Below are 6488 nucleotides of genomic sequence, written 5' to 3' on the forward strand. Positions count from 1 at the left end.
TCAATCAGCCTAGACTCTTGCATCTTCCCATAAATAGAAAAGCACTAAATTCATTAACTGGAGATGTCTTGTTTTCTTTAATTAACAGTAATCTTTTGATGTTCCAACTACTTGGTTTTTGTTGCAAAAACTCCTATATATCCTGGCTCCTCCCCTACCTCTTCAGAGCTGCCCCTCAGAGCTATCTGAGAGCCTGTCTCCCGGGCTTAAGCTTCAGATTTTGTCCACCAAATAAAACATAATTCTCAACTTCTAGGTTGTGCCTTTTCTTCAGTTGACATTAGCAGTGAGACACTGCTCCACAGTTAGACATTAGGCCCAGCCCACACTCAGAGGGAGGGAATTACACAGATGCACGAATGCCAGGAGATGAGGCTCGCCGGGAGCTCTCCCAGGGGCTGCCTCCCACTGTGGGCTTGCGCTCCACGCAGGAATTAGGAGTACTTAGTCCCTGTGGCATTGCTCTTTGTCTTCAACCAAAATGGAGACAACAAGGAAAGGATCGTGTACCTTCCCATTACACCAGTGACAAGGGAGAAGGCGGAGAGTGTAGGTACATCTCCTGGTGGATTTCATGGTAGGAAGATAAGGGAATGTCTGAATGGTTTCATTTTCCAGTGGAGTGTGGTTGTTAGCTAGAACTGGGACTGTGGAGGGTGTGACAAAGATCACGAATCGTACATCAAAGATTCACACTCCCTCGTGTTCCCCTTTCATGTTATACAGTTGCCCAACCAGGAACTATATTTCCCAGATGCCCCTTCTTCCAGGTGGGACCATGTGACTAGTGCTTGCCAATTGACTATGAGTAGAAGCAATAGCGGCACTTCCCGGCTAAAGAGGTTGAGAAGCAGGTACACCTTTCCCCATTTTCTCTTTCTTGCACACAAGCTGTTGGTTGGGTACAGAGAAATCCAAAGGAGGAATGAGAAGGAAGGAGCCCCAAGATGAAAGATACCTGGATTCCTGAAAGCTACCTGCCAGCCATGAATACCTGTCCTGAGCTTTTGTGTGAGCAAGAAATAAACTTTTATTTTTTAGGCCACTGAAAATTTGAGGTTTGAGTGTTGCAACAGATATTATTACCCTAACTAATCCAGGAGTAGTAGGTTTGAGAAGCAGTATGAAACACGTGTCCCAGCGAGTGGGCACAGAGGGAGCAGGTGCTACCGCCAGTGCAGCCCACCACCTGAAGAGCCTCACTGGCCTGGACAGGACACAGGACAAGGGTGAAAACGCAGACGTAGCTCTGTAGCCAGAGATGGGCCAAGGAGAGGTAGACCTGCTCAACCATGGCTGCAAGTCAAAAGACTACTCCCGTATGCCCCAGGACCATTGTACAACCTGTAGAAAAAAAAAAAATTTAGTAAATAGAAACCTCAATTAAACAGAGCTGGGAGACCAGAAAGGGGAGTTCTTACACCCTACAACAATAGCAGAGCCCAACAGGAAGAAGACTCTTCTTTCCTGGCAAGGACTTAGTCAGTGAAAAGCCCTGGACTCTGTTTACTACAAGCCCCCTTGACTTTTTTCCCCTCTGTAAAAGAGTTCTTCCCTTGCAGTGCAGACACTTGCTTATGGCTCACCATGGTTACAGACCCTGAACTGCAATTCTCTGTGATCCCAAATAAACCCATCTTTGCTGGAGAAATAATCTGGCCGATTATTTGTTTTAGGTCAACAAACCCTAAGAGGAGGGTGCCCTGAAAAAAATGAAATTGTGCTTCCCACCTTACGTTCACTAAAGGCACACGAAATGGCTGTTAACTCGTACCCCAAAAATATGGGTATGCCAGAAACATCACACAGTGTTACTTTCTTTAAATCAAATTTAGTCTCCAAGCCTTCATCCTGCCAAGCAGGGGGAAGGTCAGTTCCAGGCATTACTGGTGTGCTGCCTTCTCCCTAATCATGCATTGTGTCCAGGAGGCAACACAGTGTTTCCAAGCAAGGGAAGGCCTATTATCGTCAGGATGATTGGTGCTGATGTTTTTAAGGGAGCACGGGGTTCCTCTGCGGTCCTGCTATATTCCCTGGGCATTTCTAAGAACAGGGCCAGGACCCCATCTTTCTCCCTGACACTCCCCCCCCCCCCCCGCCCCCGCCTTCGCGGACAACTCACACTTCTGAAAAGCAAAAGGCAGAAAGGCAGGTTAGCCATGGCGGCTTCTGTTTTCTTTTCTTTCTTTGGGGTAAAGGGGGTAAGTAGGTTTATTTTTTTTTTAATGGAGGTACTGGGGTTGGAGTCAGGACCTCCTGCATGCTAAGCAGACACTCCACCACTGAGCTCTACCCTCCCCGACACAGCTACTGTTTTCTAATCCAGCAACACAAACCTATCTGGAGGTAAAAGGGTGAGGGGTCTGAAATTCAGGGAGAACCACAGTTTGGTTCCAGCATGAGTCTCTTAGGGCTACTGCGAGGATGAGAAAAGAGAAAAGCAGCCAGCATAGGGCCGGCATGGAGCAAGTTCTCCGCCCGCCACGTGGTAGGAGTCCAAGCACAGACACTGGGCTTAGTTCACAAACCTGAGAAAACTGAGGCTCTCTGTGCCTTCCGTGAGAATGTGTCACTCATCTCCCACTGCAGGGAGCCTAAGTGACCGAAAGCCCCGGCAGCCCAGCTCTGAAATCATCACCCGTTCACACGGAGGCCACACCTCCCAAGGATTTTCCAGCCAATGAGGGAGTGTGGCAAAGATATGAAGGCGGGCCTGTTGCTGGGGGGTGTGGCCTCCTCTAAAGGTGATTTTGGCTAGGGAGCTCCCTGGCAGCCACGCCAATCCTTCCTTAGACGGCAGGGCAATCTTAGTACCGTCCACCAAGCCTGTCTTCCTTCCCTCTCTGCTTCACTCAGCATCAGGCCCGGCTTTGTGCTCTGAAGCCAGGCTCTCCCAGCCTCTTCTAGCTCCCCGCCCAGTTTCCTCCCACAGATGTTTCCCCTAATAAAGTTCTTGCGCATTTTATCTTATCTTGTACTTGCTTCTCAGAGGACCCAGCTTAACATGTTCTACCCGTTCGGTTCCTTCACTTACTTTCCTAAGCATATCATTTATTTAGATAGCGAATATTAGTTAAATGCACTTCCTGTGTTGAAATTATGAAATACAACATATAAGGACATGTTTTAAATATAACTGCTAAGACTTCTTCTTACCTTAAAGTGTTAACTCGTTTCAACTGCAGCTTAACATTTATTTTTGCTGAATTTGGCACCTGCTGCTGTTCAAAAATCTCTTTAAAATCTCAAGTGGCTGTTGAGTTCCCTCCAGGCTCTTAACTCTCCCCAGAAACTCAGAACTACTTTTTTTTTTAAAAAAGTCAATGGCATTAAAAAATATATTTAGTAAATATATATAATAAAGGTAAATATATATAATAAAGGTAAATATATTCCATATATATGCAATATGATGACTTTCAAAGTAATTTAGAAAATACAGGAAGAGAAGTAGCCATGTTACTATGGCTCTATCACAGTAGTGCCACTGTAGGGGCCCCATGTCCCCACCGCCGCCTCCTGCTGTCCCCAGGGCCACGTCTTCTCTAGAGGGTTATCCACAGAACTGCCTGTTTGCAGTGTGGGCTTCAGGTTCCCAGCTCTGGGGCACATTGGAATCATCTCTGAAGCTTCTAAAAATGACACAGATCCAGCCCTGAGCTGGATCTCATTAACCTGAACCTTTCCTTCTTCCTTTTTGGAGCCCAGGCACAGAACTGAATTGATCAGACTCCTCAATGTATTCCACTTACCATCACAGTGCATTCATAGTCCCTCTCTTTTAATTTTTTTGTATTATCTTATTTCTTATTTGACCTCTTCATCCCTGATCCCTTCTGCTGAGAGTACCCCACAGATTTGATATATGTTTTTAAACATGCATGTATTATAAAATATATAGCATTATTTGCATGTATGTGTTTTGAATGTACATTTGTTGATTGTTTCTTATTTATTCCCCCATAATACTATGCTTTAAAGTTCTGTCTTTATTGATGTATGAATGTCTGATTCCTGGCTTCTCATCTCTGCACAGTGTTGCTCTCACCTTACTTTCCATTTTCCCAGGCCTCCCTGGGAGAACACTGACGTGGTCCTCCAGCCCTGGCAGCTCTGTGCTGAGCATCCCTGTGCATGTCCTCTTGTGGGCCCATGTGAGAGTCCCTCTGGAAGGAGTGTTCTAGCATCCTCAGCTGATTCTGATGTACAGCCGGGCTGAGGACCCAGGCCCTCCTTCAACAAGTTTTGTAATCTTTTAAGGTTTTCTTCACACTTCTCTCCCATGGGGCTGACCCCTCCGCAGCCGAAATCTGAGCTATTCAAGCTACTTCTTTTACCCCGTGAAAAAAATCGCCCTTCAGGAACTCAGAAATGCTCAAGTAACAGTGATGAATCACATCTTAAATGTGACCCTGTGTTTGTTTCCTGTTGTCACTGTAAGAAAGTACCACAACCTCAGTGACTTAAAACAACACAAATCTAATGTCTTATAATTCTGGAGGTCGGAAGTTCCCAAATGGAGGTGTCGGCAGGGCTGTGTTCCTTCTGCAGACCCAGTTTCCCCCATTAATAACATCTTACATCACTATGGCACATTTGTTATGATTAATGGACCAATATTGATACATTACTATTCATTGAAATCCACACTTTCTTCAGACATCCTTATTTTTTACCTAACGTCCCTTTTCTGTCCCAGGATCCCATCTAGGCCCCATTTTACATTTAGTTATTTCAGCTCCTTAGGCTTCTCTTGGCCTTGACAGCTTCTCAGATGCTCCTTATTGAAAGATGACCTTGACCTTTTGAATAGTGCTGGTCAGACATTTTGTAGTATGTCCCTGAGACTTGTCTGATCTCCTTCTCAGGACTATACTGGGGATAGGGTACCTACTATCAACATGACTTACCACTGTGGACGTTGACCTTGAGCACCTGGCTGAGGCAGTGTTTGTTAGATTCTCCCCTTTTTTCCATACTGTACTGTTTAGGAGGAAATGACTAGGTGCGGCCCCCACCTAAGGAGCGGGCATTATGAGTATAAGGTATCTAGGTAAATTATTTGGAATTGTTCTGCATGAGAGATTTGTCTGTTTCCCTCATTTAATTGTTCACTCAGTCATTCATTTATACATATCCATTTGGATGAATGGATATTTACTTTATACTTCGGGTTATAATCCAAAACGATCTTACTTATTTTCCTGCTCAAATTGTCCCAGCTTTGGGATCTCCTTCAGATAGTTCTCGTGACCTTTAGACATACCGCTATCAATGTGGTTTTGGTTTTTTTTTTTTAGCACATTCTTACTTTCTGGTAATTCATGGTGCTTCTTTTGTATTTCCTGCTCTATCCTTGAATCAGCTTTTACTCTGAGTCCTTGTTTCTTTTATGAGACAGTGGAATCAGAAACCATGGTCTGGGTACGAGGTATGCTCATTGTTGCTGGGGTTTATTGCCTCTATGTCCTCTCAGCTGACAGAGCAAGGAAATATACATGAACCTACTAACCTATATGCATCTCTGTATTGATACATATCTACAAATATTTTTATATAAACATGAGTTCATTCCTATGTCTGCAACTTGAATCCATTACTAAGTGGAATAGTCTACTACTTCCCATGCTTATTTGCAACTGCCCACTCCACCCTTGAGAAGCCTGGCTTCCACCACCAGTATTTACTGAGTTGTTCATTTCCAGGACACATGTACGCCAGTATCAGAATTATTAACCCGTGTCCTGATGGGAAACGATTTCATCAAGTAGAGTTCAGTTTTATGTGCAGTTCTTTTCGCCTATAGCCTTATGGTTCCACCCATTGCCAAAGCTATTTAAGTCAGCACCTTTCCCCTAACCCTCTTCAGGCAGCTGTTTTATTACATTGGTAATACAGATTATTTCATCACAGTCTGCATCCAATCCTGGGATCCCTTGACCTCCTAAATGATTTAATATATACTTGGTTCATTCTTTGTGCTGTAAAGTTCTATGGGTTTTGACAGATGCATAGTGTCTTGTGTAAATGATCATGGTCTAATTCAGAATAGTTTCACCTCCCTGAAACAATTGCACTCTTCTATTCAACTCTCCACCCCACTCCTACCAAATCCTTGCCAATCACTGATCTTTTTACTGTCTCTATAGTTTTGACTTTTCCAGAATCTCATATTGTTGGAACTATACAGTATGTAGCCTTTTTCAGATTGGCTTCTTTCATTTAACAATATGTTTTTAAGGTTCATCCACGTCATTTTGTGACCTGATAGCTTATTTTTAAAATCACAGAATAATATCCTATTGTGTGGATGTACCACGGTTTGTTTATCCACTCCATGTCCTATTAAAGTACATCTTGCTGCTTTCTGTTTTTAGAGATTATGAATAAAGCTGCTATAAATATTCTTCTTGCCCATTTTTAAATTGTCCTTTGCTTTTCAAATTGTCTACTAAGAATGTAAACTTTGCCAGGTTTCAACTATTTTT

The sequence above is a fragment of the Camelus dromedarius genome, chromosome 20, assembly GCF_036321535.1.
Source record: "Camelus dromedarius isolate mCamDro1 chromosome 20, mCamDro1.pat, whole genome shotgun sequence".
Classification (NCBI taxonomy): domain Eukaryota; kingdom Metazoa; phylum Chordata; class Mammalia; order Artiodactyla; family Camelidae; genus Camelus; species Camelus dromedarius.